We start from the raw sequence: 20,493 nt of genomic DNA on the forward strand, positions 1-20,493 counted from the left end.
AAGAATTTGATTTACCTCGAGTCTGCCAAACGGCTGAATCCTAGACAGGCTCGATGGTCCTTGTTTTTTTCCCGTTTTGATTTCGTGGTCTCGTACCTTCCGGGTTCTAAGAATATTAAGGCTGATGCCCTCTCTAGGAGTTTTTTGCCTGATTCTCCTGAGGTCTTGGAACCGGTCGGTATTCTGAAAGAAGGGGTGGTCCTTTCTGCCATTTCCCCTGATTTACGACGGGTTCTTCAGGAATTTCAAGCTGACAAACCTGACCGCTGTCCTGAGGGGAAACTGTTTGTTCCTGACAGATGGACTGGTAGAGTGATTTCTGAGGTTCACTGTTCCGTGTTGGCTGGTCATCCTGGCATTTTTGGTACCAGAGACTTGGTTGGTAGGTCCTTTTGGTGGCCTTCTTTGTCGCGTGATGTGCGTTCTTTTGTGCAGTCCTGTGGGTTGCTTTTGCCATTGCCGGTCCCTGAGAGGCCCTGGACGCATATTTCTATGGATTTTATTTCCGATCTTCCTGTTTCCCAGAGGATGTCGGTTATCTGGGTTGTTTGTGACCGATTCTCTAAGATGGTTCATTTGGTGCCTTTAACTAAATTACCTTCCTCTTCGGATTTGGTTCCGTTGTTTTTTCAGCATGTGGTTCGTTTGCATGGTATTCCGGAGAATATTGTGTCCGACAGAGGTTCCCAGTTTGTTTCTAGGTTTTGGTGGGCTTTTTGTGCTAGGCTGGGCATTGATTTGTCTTTTTCTTCTGCATTTCATCCTCAGACAAATGGCCAGACCGAGCGAACTAATCAGACTTTGGAGACTTATTTGAGATGCTTTGTGTCTGCTGATCAGGATGATTGGGTGGCTTTTTTGCCATTGGCCGAGCTTGCCCTTAATAATCGGGCTAGTTCGGCTACTTTGGTTTCGCCTTTCTTTTGTAATTTTGGTTTTCATCCTCGTTTTTCTTCTGGGCAGGTTGAGCCTTCTGACTGCCCTGGTGTGGATTCTGTGGTTGGCAGGTTGCAGCAGATTTGGGCTCATTTGGTGGACAATTTGGTGTTGTCTCAGGAGGAGGCTCAACGTTTTACTAACCGTCGTCGGTGTGTTGGTTCCCGGCTTCGGGTTGGGGATCTGGTCTGGTTGTCTTCCCGTCATGTTCCTATGAGGGTTTCTTCTCCTAAGTTTAAGCCTCGGTTTATTGGTCCTTATAGGATTTCTGAGATTATTAATCCGGTCTCTTTTGCTATCCATAATGTCTTCCATAGATCTTTATTTTGGAATTATGTGGAGCCCGTTGTTCCCTCTGTTGATCCTCCGGCCCCTGTGTTGGTTGATGGGGAGTTGGAATATGTTGTTGAGAAGATTTTGGATTCCCGTTTTTCGAGGCGGAAGCTTCAGTACCTTGTCAAATGGAAGGGTTATGGCCAGGAGGATAATTCTTGGGTTTTTGCCTCTGATGTCCATGCCGCTGATTTGGTTCGTACCTTTCATCTGGCTCATCCTGATCGGCCTGGGGGCTCTGGTGAGGGTTCGGTGACCCTTCCTCAAGGGGGGGTACTGTTGTGAATTCTGCTTTTGGGCTCCCTCCGGTGGTTGTTGATGGTAATGCAGTTGTCCCTGGGCTGCAGTCTTGGACAGGTGTATCTGCTGATTGCAATTCTGACTGGGGTATTTAGGTTTGCAGGACTCATTAGTCCTGGCCAGTTGTCAATGTTTCTTGGGAAGTGTTGGATCTCTGCCTGGCCTCTCCTGCTTAGCTGCCAATTCAGCAAAGATAAGTGTCTGTTTCTTTTTCTGTGGCACACATGCTGTGTGCTTATATTTTGTGCTATTCATTTGTTTTCTATTGTCCAGCTTAAACTGTGTCAGGGTATTCTCAGTCTGGTTGGATTCTCTGGAGTTGCAGATATACGCTCCACATCTTTAGTTAGGTGGTGGAGTTTTTGTATTTTCTGCTGTGGATATTTTTGGAAGGATTTTAATACTGACTGCTTAGTATCCTGTCCTATCCTTTCCTATTTAGCAAGAAGTGGCCTCTTTTGCTAAATCCTGTTTTCTGCCTGCGTGTGTCTTTTCCTCTACTACTCACAGTCATTATTTGTGGGGGGCTGCCTATCCTTTGTGGTTCTGCTCTGAGGCAAGATAGTATTCCTATTTCCATCTTTAGGGGTATTTAGTCCTCCGGCTGTGTCGAGGTGTCTAGGTTTTGTTAGGCACACCCCACGGCTACTTCTAGTTGCGGTGATAAGATCAGGGTTTGCGGTCAGTATAGTTACCACCTACTCCAGTGAAAGTTTTCATGCTGCTCCAAGGTCACCTGATCATAACACATGGTTTAGCAAGCTTGCTAGCCTGGCGACCCAGATGTCACCATGATGACCTCGATTCACCATGGCAATGATCGGGCCCCCACGATGACGTCTTGGGGTTGCCCTTTGGAAGGGAGAGGGAGTTCCCTACCTCTGTCTCTGCACTCATAATCTATAAAGATGAGATGCCCGGTACAGTGCAATTACCTTTAGAACACTTGTAATTCAGCTTAACAGGAGCTGCTCCTTTGCAGTCCGAGGTGAGGCCCCCCGACTTCTAGTAGCAGCCAGCCCCCTGATAATGTTCCCTTCACTGCAAGGTTACTAGCAGTGCACTGTCTGCCACCAAAAATCGGATGCCGAACCTGAATGGAGACCAACAAACTGCAAGAAGGGAATTCCAGAGTTGGAATTATGTTTTATTTAAACCTGCAGATTAGAGGGCAATTTAGTAATATGGCTGAATGAGATGTATGAGATACAGGCCAAAAAATTGTTCTGTGACCCTTACTATCTTCCAAGCAGAACTGGTCTCCTTCCTAGAAAGGGCACGTTCAGAAGATATCATATCCAAACAGATGCTCAACCCCCAATCGGATGCCGAACCTGAATGGAGACCAACAAACTGAAAGAAGGGAATTCCAGAGTTGGAATTATGTTTTATTTAAACCTGCAGATTAGAGGGTAATTTAGTAATATGGCTGAATGAGATGTATGAGATACAGGCCAAAAAATTGTTCTGTGACCCTTACTATCTTCCAAGCAGAACTGGTCTCCTTCCTAGAAAGGGCACGTTCAGAAGATATCATATCCAAACAGATGCTCAACCCCCAATCTATTAAAATGCTTGTGCACGCCCTCATCATCTCCCGCCTTGACTACTGCAACATCCTTTTCTGTGGCCTCCCTGCTAACACCCTTGCACCTCTCCAGTCCATCCTTAACTCTGCTGCCCGACTAATCCATCTCTCTCCTCGCTACTCCTCCGCTTCCCCCTCTGCAAATCTCTTCACTGGCTCCCATTCCCTCAGCGTATCCAGTTCAAATTACTAATACTGACCTACAAAGCCATCCACAACCTGTCTCCTCCATATATCTCTGAACTAATCTCCCGATATCTTCCCTCACGTGATCACCGGTCCTCCCAAGACCTCCTTCTCTCCTCCACGCTTATTCGCTCCTCATCCAATCGCCTCCAAGACTTCTCCCGAATATCCCCCATCCTCTGGAACTCTCTGACCCAACACGTCCGACTATCAACCACAGTCGGATCCTTCAGACGGAACCTGAAAACTCATCTCTTCAGGAAAGCCTACAGTCTGCACTGACACTGCTGCCGCCTCATCACTATCGAAGCTACCGCCTCACCAACACCGGAGCTCCTGCAACCCTCAACCTACTGTCTCCTTCCCCATAATCCTGTAGAATGTAAGCCCGCAAGGGCAGGGTCCTCGCCCCTCTGTATCAGTCCGTCATTGTTAGTTTGTTTACTGTATGTGATATCTGTAACTTGCATATAACCCCTTCTCATGTACAGCTCCATGGAATCAATGGTGCTATATAAATTAATAATAATAATAATAATAATCTGGACACAAAATCCCAGCTTACCTACTTTCTACTTCATCCCAAAAATCCATAAGGATCCACTCTACCTTCCCGGCTGACCCTTTGGAGCAGGGAACGATGGCCTATTCGAGGTGGTTTGTGACACACTAAACCACTTTCTTAAACTTCTGATGGCGACTCTACCTTCATACATCAACGACACAACAGCGGCAGTGGACAGGTTAGATCACATGCACCTGATTGAAAATATGCTCATGGTTACAGCAGTTGTAGAGTCAATGTATGCCTCCATCGGGCACTCTGATGGTTTGACAGCAACTGCTTAGTGCCTTAAGAATAGTAACATTGAACCACAGCTGATTGAGTTCCTGCTTATCCTTCTGGAGTTTATATTAACACACAATTGCTTTATTTTCCACAAACAGATCTATCTTCAATGACAAGGAATGGCCATGGGGGTATCTTGCGCACCATCATATGCCAACCTCTTTTTATGGGCGTGGGAAAGAGAAATCTTCTCCCGCAACACAATACAAGGATGCTGTCGGATGTTGTTCCTGCTGTCACAAGAATGGACTGTGGTTCATCGATACATTGACTTTCAATTTTTTGCCAATCAAGATCTGGACTTTAATACATTTCTATTGTACTGTACATACTATGCCCATAATGTGCATTTGATGACTATGCTTGTTTGCTAATTTATCTCCCACAAAAGCTTATTTAATATATATGGGCTTTGTTTACACGTCTTTACGCATTGTGCATCGTAGTCTTGTTTTTTGCACATCTACATTATTACTCACATTTTAACATTTTCTTATTCTTTTAGTTTTGGTAGTGTGCTTTGTACCATGAGTATTTCACTCCCACACTCTCACGCATAGCTTCCATCTACCACATCATTCACTGCCTCTTAATTAGTGACAGAGTAAAATCAAATACTCACTTCTACTCATTCCCCACAGCTCCATGTTCCTCAGCATTTTCTAGCTCTCTGCACAGAGGGGGTTCTGCAGTGACGACATTGTTTCCTCTGCACTGAGACATCACAGAGTCAGAAGAGGCTGACGAGATAGGGGTAACGTGGAATGGGGAGAGGTGCGTATTTGAGAGGAGATGGGCCTGTGCCAGGGTTGGCATTGGGGTCTCTCATCTCATGGGCTCAATAGCGTGACCTTAATGACAAGTGGCCCCCTCCATTCGTCCAGGGCCCTGGGACTTGCCATGGGTGTGCCGGTAGGTGATGCCGGGCCCTGCTGGAAGATGTGGTATGATGAGACCATGTCCCTGTATGGTCAGACACGTCCATTGCACAGTACATAGCAAGGGCACATTTATAAGATTATCTCAGCACAGGGACATTCTTTAACCCCTTTCTGACATTGGACGTACTATTCCGTCCATGTGGGGTGGGCACTAATTCCCAAGGACGGAATAGTACGTCCAGCGCGATCGGCCGCGCTCACGGGGGGAGCGCGGCCGATCGCGGCCGGGTGTCAGCTGCCTATCGCAGCTGACAACCGGCACTATGTGCCAGGAGCAGTCACGGACCGCCCCCGGCACATTAACCCCCGGCACACCGCGATCAAACATGATCGCGGTGTGCCGGCGGTATAGGGAAGCATCGCGCAGGGAGGGGGCTCGCGTGATCGCGTTGCTGCTCCCGGGGCAATGTTATAGTGTAGAAAAAAAACATTACAATGTGTACAAAATTTTTCAAAAAAATTCCCCCCCCAAAAAATAAAAATATTGTTCCTATAAATACATTTCTTTATCTAAATAATGAAAAAAACAATAAAAGTACAAATATTTAGTATCGCCGTGTCTGAAACAATCCCACCTATAAAACTATATCACTAGTTAACCCCTTCAGTGAACACCGTAAAAAAAAAAAAAACGAGTCAAAAAACAACGCTTTATTCTCATACCGCCAAACAAAAAGTGGACTAACACGCGATCAAAAAGACGAATACAAATAACCATGGTACTGCTGAAAACGTCATCTTGTCCCACAAAAATCGAGCTGCCATACAGCATCATCAGCAAAAAATAAAAAAGTTATAGTCCTCAGAATAAAGCGATGCAAAAATAATTATTCTTTCTATAAAATAGTTTTTATAGTATAAAAGCACCAAAACATAAAAAAATGATATAAATGAGGTATCGCTGTAATCGTACTGACCCGAAGAATAAAACTGCTTTATCAATTTTACCAAACGCGGAACGGTGTAAACGCTTCCCCCAAAATAAATTCATGAATAGCTGGTTTTTGGTCATTCTGCCTCACAAAAATCGGAATAAAAAGCGATCAAAAAATGTCACGTGCCCGAAAATGTTACCAATAAAAACGTCAACTCGTCCCACAAAAAACTAGACCTCACATGACACTGTGGACTCAAATATGGAAAAATTATAGCTCTCAAAATGTGGTAACATAAAAAATATTTTTTGCAATAAAAAGCGTCTTTCGGTGTGTGACGGCTGCCAATCATAAAAATCCGCTAAAAAACCCCGCTATAAAAGTAAAACAAACCCCCCTTCATTACCCCCTTAGTTAGGGAAAAATTAAAAAATTAAAAAAAATGTATTTATTTCCATTTTCCCATTAGGGTTAGGGTTAGGGCTAGGGTTAGGCCTAGGGTTAGGGCTAGGGTTAGGGTTAGGGCTAGAGTTAGGGCTAGGGTTAGGGTTAGGGTTAGGGCTAGGGTTAGGGTAAGGGCTAGGGTTAGGGCTGCAGTTAGGGTTGGGGCTAAAGTTAGGGTTGGGGTTTGGATTACATTGACGGTTGGGAATAGGGTTGGGATTAGGGTTAGGGGTGTGTCTGGGTTAGAGGTGTGGTTAGGGTTACCGTTGGGATTAGGGTTAGGGGTGTGTTTGGATTAGGGTTTCAGTTATAATTGGGGGGTTTCCACTGTTTAGGCACATCAGTGGCTCTCCAAACGCGACATGGCATCCGATCTCAATTCCAGCCAATTCTGCGTTGAAAAAGTAAAACAGTGCTCCTTCCCTTCCGAGCTCTCCCGTGTGCCCAAACAGGGTTTACCCCAACATATGGGGTATCAGCGTACTCAGGACAAGTTGGACAACAACTTTTGGGGTCCCATTTCTCCTGTTACCCCTGGGAAAATACAAAACTGGGGGCTAAAAAATAATTTTTGTGGGAAAAAAAAGATTTTTTATTTTCACGGCTCTGCATTATAAACTGAAGTGAAACACTTGGGGCTCAAAGTTCTCACAACACATCTAGATAAGTTCCTTGGGGTGGTCTAGTTTCCAATATGGGGTCACTTGTGGGGGGTTTCTACTGTTTAGGTACATTAGGGGCTCTGCAAACGCAATATGACGCCTGCAGACCAATCCATCTAAGTCTGCATTCCAAATGGCGCTCCTTCCCTTCCGAGCCCTTCCATGCGCCCAAACGGTGGTTCCCCCCCACATATGGGGTATCAGCGTACTCAGGACAAATTGGACAACAACTTTTGGCGTCCAATTTCTCCTGTCACCCTTGGGAAAATACAAAACTGCAGGCTAAAAAATAATTTTTTGGGGGAAAATGTTTTATTTTTATTTTCACGGCTCTGCGTTATAAACTGTAGTGAAACACTTGGGGGTTCAAAGTTCTCACAACACATCTAGATAAGTTCCTTGGGGGTCTAGTTTCCAATATGGGGTCACTTGTGGGGGGTTTCTACTGTTTAGGTACATTAGGGGCTCTGCAAACGCAATGTGACGCCTGCAGACTAATCCATCTAAGTCTGCATTCCAAATGATGGTCCTTCACTTCCGAGCTCTGCCATGCGCTCAAACGGTGGTTCCCCCCACATATCGGGTATCAGCGTACTCAGGACAAATTGGACAGCAATATTTAGGGTCCAATTTCTCCTGTTACCCTTGGAAAAATACTGGGGGCTAAAAAATAATTTTTGTGGAAAAATTTTTTTTTTTTATTTGCACGGCTCTGCGTTATAAACTGTAGTGAAACACTTGGGGGTTCAAAGCTCTCACAACACATCTAGATGAGTTCCTTAGGGGGTCTACTTTCCAAAATGGTGTCACTTGTGGGGGGTTTCTACTGTTTAGGTACATTAGGGGCTCTGCAAATGCAATGTGACGCCTGCAGACCATTCCATTTAAGTCTGCATTCCAAATGGCGCTCCTTCCCTTCCGAGCCCTCCCATGTTCCCAAATATGGGGTATCAGCGTAGTCTGGACAAATTGGGCAACAACTTTTGGGGTCCAATTTCTCCTGTTACCCTCGGGAAAATACAAAACTGGGGGCTAAAAAAAAAATTTTTGTGGGAAAAAATTTTTGTTTTATTTTTATGGCTCTGCATTATAAACTTCTGTGAAGCCCTTGGTGGGTCAAAGTGCTCACCACACATCTAGATAAGTTCCTTAGGGGGTCTACATTCCAAAATGGTGTCACTTGTGGGGGGTTTCAATGTTTAGGCACATCAGTGACTCTCCAAATGCAACATGGCGTCCCATCTCAATTCCTGTCAATTTTTGCATTGAAAAGTCAAACGGCGCTCCTTCCCTTCCGAGCTCTCCTATGCGCCCAAACAGTGGTTTACCCCCACATATGGGGTATCAGCGTACTCAGGATAAATTGTACATCAACTTTTGGGGTCCAATTTTTTCTCTTACCCTCGGGAAAATAAAAAAATTGGGGGCGAAAAGATAATTTTTGTGAAAAAATATGATTTTTTATTTTTACGGCTCTGCATTATAAACTTCTGTAAAGCACTTGGTGGGTCAAAGTGCTCACCACACCTCTAGATAAGTTCCTTAGGGGTCTACTTTCCAAAATGGTGTCACTTGTGGGGGGTTTCAATGTTTAGGCACATCAGTAGCTCTTCAAACGCAACATGGCGTCCCATCTCAATTCCAGTCAATTTTGCATTGAAAAGTCAAATGGTGCTCCTTCGCTTCCGAGCTCTGTCATGCGCCCAAACAGTGGTTTACCCCCACATATGGGGCATCAGCGTACTCAGGACAAATTGTACAACAACTTTTGGGGTTCAATTTTCTCCTGTTACCCTTGGTAAAATAAAACAAATTGGAGCTGAAGTAAATTTTTTGTGAAAAAAAGTTAAATGTTCATTTTTATTTAAACATTGCAAAAATTCCTGTGAAACACCTGAAGGGTTAATAAACTTCTTGAATGTGGTTTTGAGCACCTTGAGGGGTGCAGTTTTTAGAACGGTGTCACACTTGGGTATTTTCTATCATATAGACCCCTAAAAATGACTTCAAATGAGATGTGGTCCCTAAAAAAAAAAAAAAGATGGTGTTGTGAAAATGAGAAATTTGGTTCCAAAATTGTGCTGATGTAAAGTAGACATGTGGGAAATGTTACTTATTAAGTATTTTGTGGGACATATCTCTGTGATTTAATTGCATAAAAATTCAAAGATGGAAAATTTTCAAAATTTTCGTCAAATTTCCGTTTTTTTCACAAATAAACGCAGGTAATATCAAAGAAATTTTACCACTATCATGAAGTACAATATGTCACGAGAAAACAATGTCAGAATCACTGGGATCCGTTGAAGCGTTCCAGAGTTATAACCTCATAAAGGGACAGTGGTCAGAATTGGAAAAATTGGCCTGGTCATTAACGTGCAAACCACCCTTGGGGCTAAAAGGGGTTAACACTATTGTGGAAATTATTATTATTCCAAGATTTATTGATTAAAATGTACTTTGTTCGTGGGAAAACCCATTTAATGTTGTATCTAATAATATATGGAACATACTGTGAGTAATAAAGAAAGCAGCACGGGAAGGTGAATGACATTGACTATAACTGCAATTTTGATATAGTAGTATTTTATTAAAATCTTGTCTGAATTGTTATACAGTATATGGGCTTGGTCAAACTCTCCATTTTTGCCATGATTTTGCAGCACCTTTTTGCCCAAGAAAAAGCACAGAATTTTACTGTAGCGGCAATGTGAATGAGATATCTGAACTCTTGTGAACATGCTGCTTATTTCTCCTTTGTAGATTTGAACCTTCCGAGCATTTTTTTACATCTGTAGCTTGGAAGTGTTTACAGCGGTTACAGCGTTTTGATGTGTTTTTTCAACTATTCAAATGAATGGGAAGAAAGCATCAGGTAAAAACGCATAAAACAGCACAGAAAAATTGTTGCAAAAATATGTGTATTTTACGCAGCGTTTTTCCTGCCGACACTCAGATTTTAACAGCAGAAAAATCTGCTGCAAGTACTAAACGTGTGCACGAAGGCTATGTCACAACCATTTCCAATCATTCAGCCCTTGCATTGATGACAGAAGGTGCCCCAGCTTTTCATCTCCGACCATTCCTGATAGTAAGGCCGGCGTCACACACAGCGTAAAACAATACGGTCCGTATATTACGGCCGTAATACGCTGAAAAGTCCCCAAAAAAATGGTCCGTTGCTCCTCCGTAGGCAGGCTGTGTCAGCGTTTTTTGCGCATGGCATCCTCCGTATGTAATCCGTATGGCATCCGTACTGCGTGGTTTTCTCGCAGGCTTGCAAAACCAACATACCGCTATAGAAGTGATCCATGTGTCCCAAAAAGAAAAGAATATATATATATATATATATATATATATATATATATATGTCAGTAGACACATATATGTATATATATTAATACTTATTCCAGCGCTATACAGCTTGAAAGCCGGTAATTCAATTACCGGCTTTTTCTTTCTCCTTCATAAAACCCGACATGATTTGAGACATGGTTTACATACAGTAAACCATGTCTTCTCTCCATTTTTTTTGCAGATTCCACACTACTAATGTCAGTAGTGTGTATCTGCAAAATTTGGCCGTTCTAGCTCTTAAAATAAAGGGTTAACTGGCGGAAAAAATTGGCGTGGGCTCCCGCGCAATTTTCTCCGCCAGAGTAGTAAAGCCAGTGACTGAGGGCAGATATTAATAGCCTGGAGAGGGTCCACGGTTATTGGCCCCCCCCTGGCTAAAAACATCTGCCCCCAGCCACCCCAGAACAGGCACATCTGGAAGATGCGCCTATTCTGGCACTTGGCCACTCTCTTCCCATTCCCGTGTAGCGGTGGGATATGGGGTAATGAAGGGTTAATGCCACCTTGCTATTGTAAGGTGACATTAAGCCTAATTAATAATGGAGAGGCGTCAATTATGACACCTATCCATTATTAATCCAATTGTAGTGAAGGGTTAAATAAAACACAAACACATTCTTTAAAATTATTTTAATGAAATAAAAACAATGGTTGTTGTAGTATTTTATTCAACGCCCAATCCAGTCACTGAAGACCCTCGTTCTGTGAGTAAAGAAACATAATAAACCAACAATATACTTACCCTCCGCAGATCTGTAACGTCCAACGATGTAAATCCTTCTGAAGGGGTTAAAACATTTTGCAGCAAGGAGCTGTGCTAATGCAGGCTGCTCCTCGCTGCAAAACCCCAGGGAATGAGGCTAAAAATAGATCAATGATCTATATTTAGCTTCATTTGCGGTGAGGCGCCCTCTGCTGGCTGTTCATAGATCGTGGGAAATTACCTAGAATGCCAGGGAGCCAGGGAGCTTTCTAGGTAATTTCCCACGATCTATGAACAGCCAGCAGAGGGCGCCTCACCGCAAATGATGCTAAATATAGATCATTGATCTATTTTTAGCCTCATTCCCTGGGGTTTTGCAGCGAGGAGCAGCCTGCATTAGCACAGCTCCTTGCTGCAAAATGTTTTAACCCCTTCAGAAGGATTTACATCGTTGGACGTTACAGATCTGCGGAGGGTAAGTATATTGTTGGTTTATTATGTTTCTTTACTCACAGAACGAGGGTCTTCAGTGACTGGATTGGGCGTTGAATAAAATACTACAACAACCATTGTTTTTATTTCATTAAAATAATTTTAAAGAATGTGTTTGTGTTTTATTTAACCCTTCACTACAATTGGATTAATAATGGATAGGTGTCATAATTGACGCCTCTCCATTATTAATTAGGCTTAATGTCACCTTACAATAGCAAGGTGGCATTAACCCTTCATTACCCCATATCCCACCGCTACACGGGAATGGGAAGAGAGTGGCCAAGTGCCAGAATAGGCGCATCTTCCAGATGTGCCTGTTCTGGGGTGGCTGGGGGCAGATATTTTTAGCCAGGGGGGGGCCAATAACCGTGGACCCTCTCCAGGCTATTAATATCTGCCCTCAGTCACTGGCTTTACTACTCTGGCGGAGAAAATTGCGCGGGAGCCCACGCCAATTTTTTCCGCCAGTTAACCCTTTATTTTAAGAGCTAGAACGGCCAAATTTTGCAGATACACACTACTGACATTAGTAGTGTGGAATCTGCAAAAAAAATGGAGAGAAGACATGGTTTACTGTATGTAAACCATGTCTCAAATCATGTCGGGTTTTATGAAGGAGAAAGAAAAAGCCGGTAATTGAATTACCGGCTTTCAAGCTGTATAGCGCTGGAATAAATATTAATATATATACATATATGTGTCTCACTGACATTATATATATATATATACCTATTCTATGTGTACACATTTATTATATCTATTGGACTGGAAGCTGTCAGTGTGATTTTACTGTACACCGCACTGAATTACCGGCTTTTCTCTCTAACAGCGCTGCGTATTTCTCGCAAGTCACACTGCTTGTCCGTGTGTAATCCGTATTTTTCACGCTTCCATAGACTTTCATTGGTGTATTTCTTGCGCAGTACGGTGACAAACGCAGCATGCTGCGATTTTGTACGGCCGTAGAAAGCCGTATAATACTGATCAGTAAAATACGGCAAATAGGAGCAGGGGCATAGAGAATAATTGTGCCGTATTTTTTGCGAGTTTTACGGACGTAGATTCTGTGCTCTTACGTCCGTAAAACTCGCATGTGTGACGGCGGCCTAAGAGTGTAGCAATCCTCCTGATTGTCACTGCTCACAATGGACCACTTAGGTTGGGGCTACACGGCAATATTATCTTACGACAGATTGCAACACTGGATGCAATGATTTCCTATATTGTTGCGTTGCGACCTGCGACACAGTCGTATATGTTTCCAGGTGTGTTGGATTATCGGTAGCTGGTCACAAGTCACACCAACACACGGCAATGTCCGTCACACCTGACGTGCAACTAGCGTTTCACTTGTCTGCAACATGGCAGCAAAATCAAATATCTAGTATGGAATCCTGGCAGTAAGTCACGGACAGTTGCACTAATGATTTCGTTGCGAGAATTACTGTCGTGAAACATGGGCAGTCTTAACCATAAGGCTAACATACTTCTGAAGGCCCAGAAGCCTCATGCCTGTGCATAGCCCACCCATGTGCTCTACATATACTTCCTATATATTTCCAAGCAATTATGTATTATTTTTGGTTGAGCAAAATATAACAATTCTTCCGTGCTATTTTAGTACACAAGAGCTCAAGGACAGAACATGTAAATCTGTAGGCGATCCACAAGGTGGCGCACTAGTCCTCTCTGTGCTGTGACGTCTGCTCTATCAGCGTTCGTGCTGACAGTGTAGCTGAGCTCCCTGGTGGTTCGCCGTGATCGTATAGTGGTTAGTACTCTGCGTTGTGGCCGCAGCAACCTCGGTTCGAATCCGAGTCACGGCAGGAGTGAGAGTCTCCTAACACGGCGAGTGCGGAGCGTTTTTATATTGAGTGTAGCTCCTCCAATTCCTATAAATTGTATTCACACTGTTATGTACATAGCAAATAGAAAGATGGAGGTGACCAAATTTAACTCTTTCACCGCTATATGTGCTTCTTTAAGACTTATTGCTTTCTTTCTGCATTATTTCCATTCAATATTTTCTTTATCCACATAAATAATATCCTTCACTCATATGAAGAATATATATACAATATATATATATATATATATATATATTAGGATATATATATATATATATATATATATATATATATATATATATATATAAATAAAATAAGTCCATCTTTTTCCATCATGTAAAAAAATTGTTCATATGCATTAAGAAATTAAAGGATAATATAAAACCTTTCTATATGCATACACATATACGCATATATTTACTTATTTCAGTATGTAGCATCAACTATTTCATGCTTGCATCTATAGCAAGTTATACAGGAGACATGATGACATATTGTCAGAGCTTGTAAAAATATATTCTGCCTCTAGGGGTCACTGTATAATGGTGATTTCTGGCACTAAAGGTAAAAAAGAGCAGTTTCCATTGTTCCATCTGTAAATTCTATAAACTGTATAATAAGTATTCTTGAGTATTTTTCATGAAAATATGAAACAAAAATTTAAACATCAAACAAAATCTTCCCCAATTGCCGTGTTAGGAGACTCTCACTCCTGCCGTGACTCGGATTCGAACCGAGGTTGCTGCGGCCACAACGCAGAGTACTAACCACTATACGATCACGGCGAACCACCTGGGAAGTGTAGGAAGCTTGCTATGTTTCTTCTTTAAGTCTATGTTCACACGTTGCATGTCTGCATTTTTTCCCGCAGACAAATGTTGCTCTCTTGGCAGTAAAGAAACTGTTTACGAAAAGCAGGTTTTGCAGCATTTTTGTTGTCTCTTGTGCATGCTGAAACAATTCGTACTCCAAAAAATCAAGATGCAAGCTACTTATTTTTGTGACAAAAATGCAGCAAAATCTGATATCTTTATTTTTGGTGTGTTTTTGCTGCATTTTTTCCGTTATTCTTTATTCTCTATGGGTGAAAAGCCACTGAAAAAACGTTGAAAGAAGTGACATGTTGAAGTTCACAAAAACGCAGCAGTTTTCCAAATAAGTAACGAACAAAACAATGTGTGTGTTAGGTGTCGAGTTCCCGCCGCTACACAGGTGGAATCTCGAACCATCTCCGCAGTGGTCTCCCCAGGGCCGCCATCAGGGCATTACAGCCGTGACTGGCGTATGGGGCCCGGTGAGCAGAGGGGGCGCGCATCGGGCCCCGTCTTATCTGCTCACCGGGCCCCTACCGGCAGCCGCAGGCTGAACCGGGCCCTTAGCGGCGGCTGGCGCTGCAGCTGTTTAATGCTACTGACGTGCGAGCCCGCGCCCGCATGTCAATAGTTAACAGCCGCCAGCCAATCTGAGGCTGGCAGCTGACGTGAGCCGCAGCGTGCAGGTCGCCGGCGTCTGACGTCATTGTCAGTCGCCGGCGAGTGCACGCTGCAGCTGCGTGGAGAGAGCAGGAGCGCGGCACGTAAGCAGAACTTGTTTTTTTTTTTTTTTTTATAATATTGAGAGCGGCGATCCGGGGGGCCCAGGGCAGTAAAGCTGGACACAGGGAGGGCAGAAAGCTGGAAAAGGGGGGGGGGGGGTTGGGGGCAGAAAGCTGGACACAGGGGGGCAGAAAGCTGGACACAGGGAGGGCAGAAAGCTGTACACAGGGAGGGCAGAAAGCTGGACACAGGGAGGGCAGAAAGCTGGACACAGGGAGGGCAGAAAGCAGGACACAGGGAGGGCAGAAAGCTGGAAAGGGGGGGGGGTTGGGGGCAGAAAGCTGGACACAGGGGGGCAGAAAGCTGGACACAGGGAGGGCAGAAAGCTGTACACAGGGAGGGCAGAAAGCTGGACACAGGGAGGGCAGAAAGCTGGACACAGGGAGGGCAGAAAGCAGGACACAGGGAGGGCAGAAAGCTGGACACAGTGGGGGCAGAAAGCTGGACACAGTGGGGGCATCAAGCTGGAAACAGTGGGGGCATCAAGCTGGGCACGGGCAGAAAGCTGCTCACAGGGGCAGTACGCTGGACACGGGCAGAACGCTGGACACAGGCAGAAAGCTGCACACAGGGGCAGAGAGTTGGACACGGGCGGCAGAAAGCTGGACACAGGGGCGGCAGAAAGCTGGACACAGGGGGGGCAGGAAGCTGGACACAGGGGGGGCAGGAAGCTGGACACAGGGGGGCAGAAAGCTGGACACAGGGGGGCAGAAAGCTGGACACAGGGGGGCAGAAAGCTGGACATGGGGGGGCAGAAAGCTGGACACAGTGGGGGCAGAAAGCTGGGCACAGTGGGGGCAGAAAGCTGGGCACAGGGGCAGAGAGCTGGACACGGGCAGAGAGCTGGACACGGGCAGAGAGCTGGACACGGGCAGAAAGCTGGGCACAGGGGCAGATTGCTGGGCACAGGGGCAGATTGCTGGACACAGGGGCAGATTGCTGGACACAGGGGCAGATTGCAGGACACAGGGGAAGAATGGAGAAACGCGGCATGATTGGAGACACAGGGGGCAGGATGACAGACATGGCGGCATGACTGGAGACACTGGGGCATGACTGGAGACAGATGGGGCAGAATTGAGACACAGGGGGCATGATTGGAGATGGGGCAGAATGGTGATACGGGCATGATTGGAGACACTGGAGGCAGGATTGGAGACAGATGGGACAGGATCATGGGGCAGGATGGATACGATGGAGACAGATGGGGCAGGATGGGCAGATCATATGGGGCAGGATGGATACTCATTAGGGCAGGATGGGAGAACATATGGCTGACGCCAGGAAGGAGACACACGGGGGCTAGGATGGCGAATATTATTACCATAGGGATTACCATAGGGATATTATTACTGCAGTGATGTATTTATTTTATTTTTTGAGTATACTGTTCTAAATGGGGGGGGGGCGGTCCTATTACTGTGTAGAGTGATACTATGTCGCCTTCTTCATGTGGTGTAATGTAGAAGTTGGGAAAATTAAGTAATGTGTTCTGCAAGTGGAACTCGAGATAATGGTGTTATTTCCTGCAGAGACGAGTCCTGGCTGGATGAAGTGATGGCGGTCTGTGCTGGATGAAAGATGAAGGACGTCACCTAGAGACGTCACTGTTGAGTCAGTGTGTTTACCTATACACTGACACTATACACTGTATACTATATACAGAGGTCCTGTGTATAATGTCACTGGTGATCACTGTATTACCTGTACACAGACACTGCATACTAAGTACAGATCTCCTGTGTATAATGGCACTGATGGTGATAGTATTGTGGTTTTTTTTATTATTGATCAGTATTGTAGTATTCAGTCACTATGTGGTGGTAATATGTGGTCTGGTCATGATGTTGTGGTATTTGTTTCTTGTATTTGATATTATTCGATCACTGTGGTAGTAATATGTCATCTGGTCATGGTGTGGCGGTATTTGTGCCTTGTAGATAGTATTATAGGTCACTGTGGTGATATGGTGTCTGGTCATGGTGCTGTGGTATTTGTTCCTTGTATGTGATATTATTGGTCATTTTAAAAATTGAAAAATAAATAAAAATATACCTAAATTGTATTGCATATTTTAACAAATATTTAATAGGTTACAGTAGAGTAGGGCCCGGCCAAAAGTGTCTACCTTGTCATTTTGGTGGCTTAAAAAATCTTTTGGCCAAAACAAAAGCTGCCGGCTATATGTGTGATCTGGTGATGGGAACTGTTAATGTGTGATAGGTGAGAAGTGGAGTTTTTCCAAGAAAGAGTGGTGGAACTGTGGACAGTTTGAGGGGTGGAGTGTGGAGACGGGGCTGAGGTGGAGCCTGGGCAGAGTCTCAAGGGGGACCCGGAAATTTTGCCAGTATGGGGCCCTGAAATTTCTAGTGGCAGCCCTGGGTCTCCCAATCTCCTCCAGCTGCAGTCGAGATGTCGGTCCCAGCGTCTGGCTCAAGCTGATACTGTGTGGCTGGTTACTGCTGCCTTTCCAGGCTCTGCCTTTGTAGCCAGTACTGTTCAGCTGCGAGCAGGCATTTCATGGACTAAGTCCTGCTTTTCCCATCCTGAGCATGGCCACGGGGCGACCTCCCATTGGATTTTGTGGGGTCACATGCTCAGGTCCTGTAGCAGCTCCTATTGGACCATCAGGAAGGTCCTCGAGGGCTACAGCTATAAAAGGTTTGCATGGCCGCACGGCCATGCGCTAGTATAAACTTGATAACGTGTGTGTGTGTAGATGAATGGCTGTCAATGGATGAAAGCTCATTAATCATTCCAATTCCTAGTGATGATGACTGCTTACGAATGGTGGAAGCTACCTAGCGCCCGACAGTGCTACCTGCACACTTAGCACATGTTTCTGTGTTTATTCGCAGTGCCCGCATGTACGGCACCATGTGCAATCAGTGCGCTTTCCTGACAGCCGGTCGGTGTAGGGTGGGAACTCCCGCTTGGACTCTGCATCTGACTCAGGGCGTCCTCAGGCGTGGGCTCAAAAGCCACAGAGGGCCAGAGCGAGTCCAATCACCTGTTTAGTGGGGGGTGATTTATATGGATCCCACTAGTATCTTTCAGCTGCACCCTGTGACTGCTAACAGGGCGCAGCGTATTTACGGCGACTGTGAAGCAACAGAGTTCTCTTCTATTCACACTGGGTGAGGTCAAACCCACGTGTGAGCAAGCGTCCATCCGCCATTACTCAGCAGCAGGTGTCATCTCTGCACGGTGGACCCCGGGCTGCGAACGCAGGTCATATTCTTTAATATTATTGTTTGGTGCATTCCGTCAGTCCTAACAGTGTGTGCATGGGATTTCTGAAATCTCAGAGACTTTGCTGTACTGTAAAACATAGCTTAAAATTTGCATTAAAAAAAGTGGCAAAAACACAACGTGTGAACATAGCCTTAGAGCACAATTGTGGGGATTGCATACCTGTTTACAGCAATAAAAGGTTCCTAGTAACAATGCATTGTAGCATGTGCCCCAATGCTCTGCACAAATATTATTGATTATTAGTGGGATGGAATATTATTTATTCTTTTCTTAGCCTGTGTTTTTATTTTACTCTTAGTTTGTTTTTTGTTCATCATAGATTAGAGGGGGAAAACAATAATGCTAAATTCAGTATTAGAACTAAATGGAAAATATATATATATATATTTAATGATGAAAGTGGTTTCCCCCACAAATAAGATGTATCCATTAAATCGCTCACTACAGTTGGCCAGCAAGTCCCTGAACAAGGGTAAAGCAACCGAAGTGCACTCGTACTGAGGAGGAGCATGATTCCAGCAACAGCTGAGCATGCAAAGGGTGACCACAACGCAAAGTAATGACCACTGAGAGTAAATGGCATCGAATGTCGTTTGTGCTTCTTGACAGGGAGAGCAGTTTAGAGAGGGGTGAGGGAAAGAATGGTGCATATCTAAAAGTAGTACTGGTGTACAAACATATTTTGTAATATTACAATTGAGTATACAGTATGTAATTGGAAACTATATCAAAAGTAGAGACAATTAGGGTTGAGCGAAACGGGTCGTTCATTTTCAAAAGTCGCCGACTTTTGGCAAAGTCGGGTTTCATGAAACCCGATCCGACCCCTGTGCGTGGTCGGCCATGCGGTACGCGACTTTCGCGCCAAAGTCGCGTTTCAATTACGCGAAAAGCGCCATTTCTCAGCCAATGAAGGTGAACGCAGAGTGTGGGCAGCGTGATGACATAGGTCCTGGTCCCCACCATCTTAGAGAAGGGCATTGCAGTGATTGGCTTGCTGTCTGCGGCGTCACAGGGGCTATAAAGGGGCGTTCCCGCCGACCGCCATCTTACTGCTGCTGATCTGAGCTTAGGGAGAGGTTGCTGCCGCTTCGTCAGAAGCAGGGATAGCGTTAGGCAGGGTCCATTAACCCCCAAATCGCTTGTGCTGTAGCGATTTCCACTGTCCAACACCACCTTCGGTGTGCAGGGACAGTGGAAGCTACATTTTTTTTTTCCTCAGCGCTGTAGCTCATTGGGCTGCCCCAGAAGGCTCCCTGATAGCTGCATTGCTGTGTGTACGCCGCTGTGCAAACCAACTGCTTTTTTCAAAGCACAAATCCTCTTGTTCCTTCCTTTCTGCACAGCTATCTTTTTTGTTTGTCCACACTTTTTATTTAATTTGTGCATCAGTCCACTCCTTATTGCTGCCTGCCATACCTGGCTGAGATTACTGCAGGGAGATAGTAATTGTAGGACAGTCCCTGTTTTTTTTTTTTTTTTTGTGGGGGATTAAGATTGGCATTTCTGCTAGAGTGCCATCCCTGTGTGTGCCATCTCTCACTCAGTGGGCCATAGAAAGCCTATTTATTTTTTTGCTTGATTTGGGTTCTAAATCCTACCTGAAAAAATCAATAAATCAATCAGTGGGAGAAAAATATTGGCCTCTGGGCTTGTGTGCCACTCCTGACTCCTGTGTGTGCCATCTCTCACTCAGTGGGCCATATTAAGCCTATTTATTTTTTTGCTTGATTTGGGTTCTAAAATCTACCTGAAAAAATCACTACATCAATCAGTGGGAGAAAAATATTGGCCTCTGGGCTTGTGTGCCACTCCTGACTCCTGTGTGTGCCATCTCTCACTCAGTGGGCCATAGAAAGCCTTTTTTTATTTTTTTTTTCATTTGGTTTCTAAATTGTCATTGAAAAAATCATTTTATTTTATTTGGTTTCTAAATTCTTCCTGAAAAAATCATTTTATTTTATTTTGTTTATAAAGTCTCCCTGAAAAAAAAAAAAAAAAAAAATAGGTGGGAGATTAATATTGCCCTTTCTGCTTGTGTGCCAGTCTTGACTCCTGGGTGTGCCATCTCTCTCCCTCTCTCTCAAATTGTGGGCCATAGAAAGCCTATTAATTTTTTTGCTTGA

The 20,493-nt window shown here is 44.5% G+C and overlaps 1 protein-coding gene and 2 non-coding genes across 5 annotated transcripts in view; 1 reads left to right on the forward strand and 2 right to left on the reverse strand.

Annotated features, from left to right (window-relative positions):
- The window catches only part of NFIB (nuclear factor I B), a 686,817-nt gene that overhangs the window by 497,061 nt on the left and 169,263 nt on the right, over positions 1–20,493 (reverse strand). The window lies entirely within an intron of this gene.
- Positions 13,425–13,496, forward strand: TRNAH-GUG (transfer RNA histidin (anticodon GUG)). The gene has a single exon. It is a non-coding gene; the product is annotated as a tRNA-His (tRNA).
- On the reverse strand, positions 14,231–14,302 carry TRNAH-GUG (transfer RNA histidin (anticodon GUG)). Its single transcript has one exon. It is a non-coding gene; the product is annotated as a tRNA-His (tRNA).

Source organism: Ranitomeya imitator, chromosome 1, assembly GCF_032444005.1.
Source record: "Ranitomeya imitator isolate aRanImi1 chromosome 1, aRanImi1.pri, whole genome shotgun sequence".
Classification (NCBI taxonomy): domain Eukaryota; kingdom Metazoa; phylum Chordata; class Amphibia; order Anura; family Dendrobatidae; genus Ranitomeya; species Ranitomeya imitator.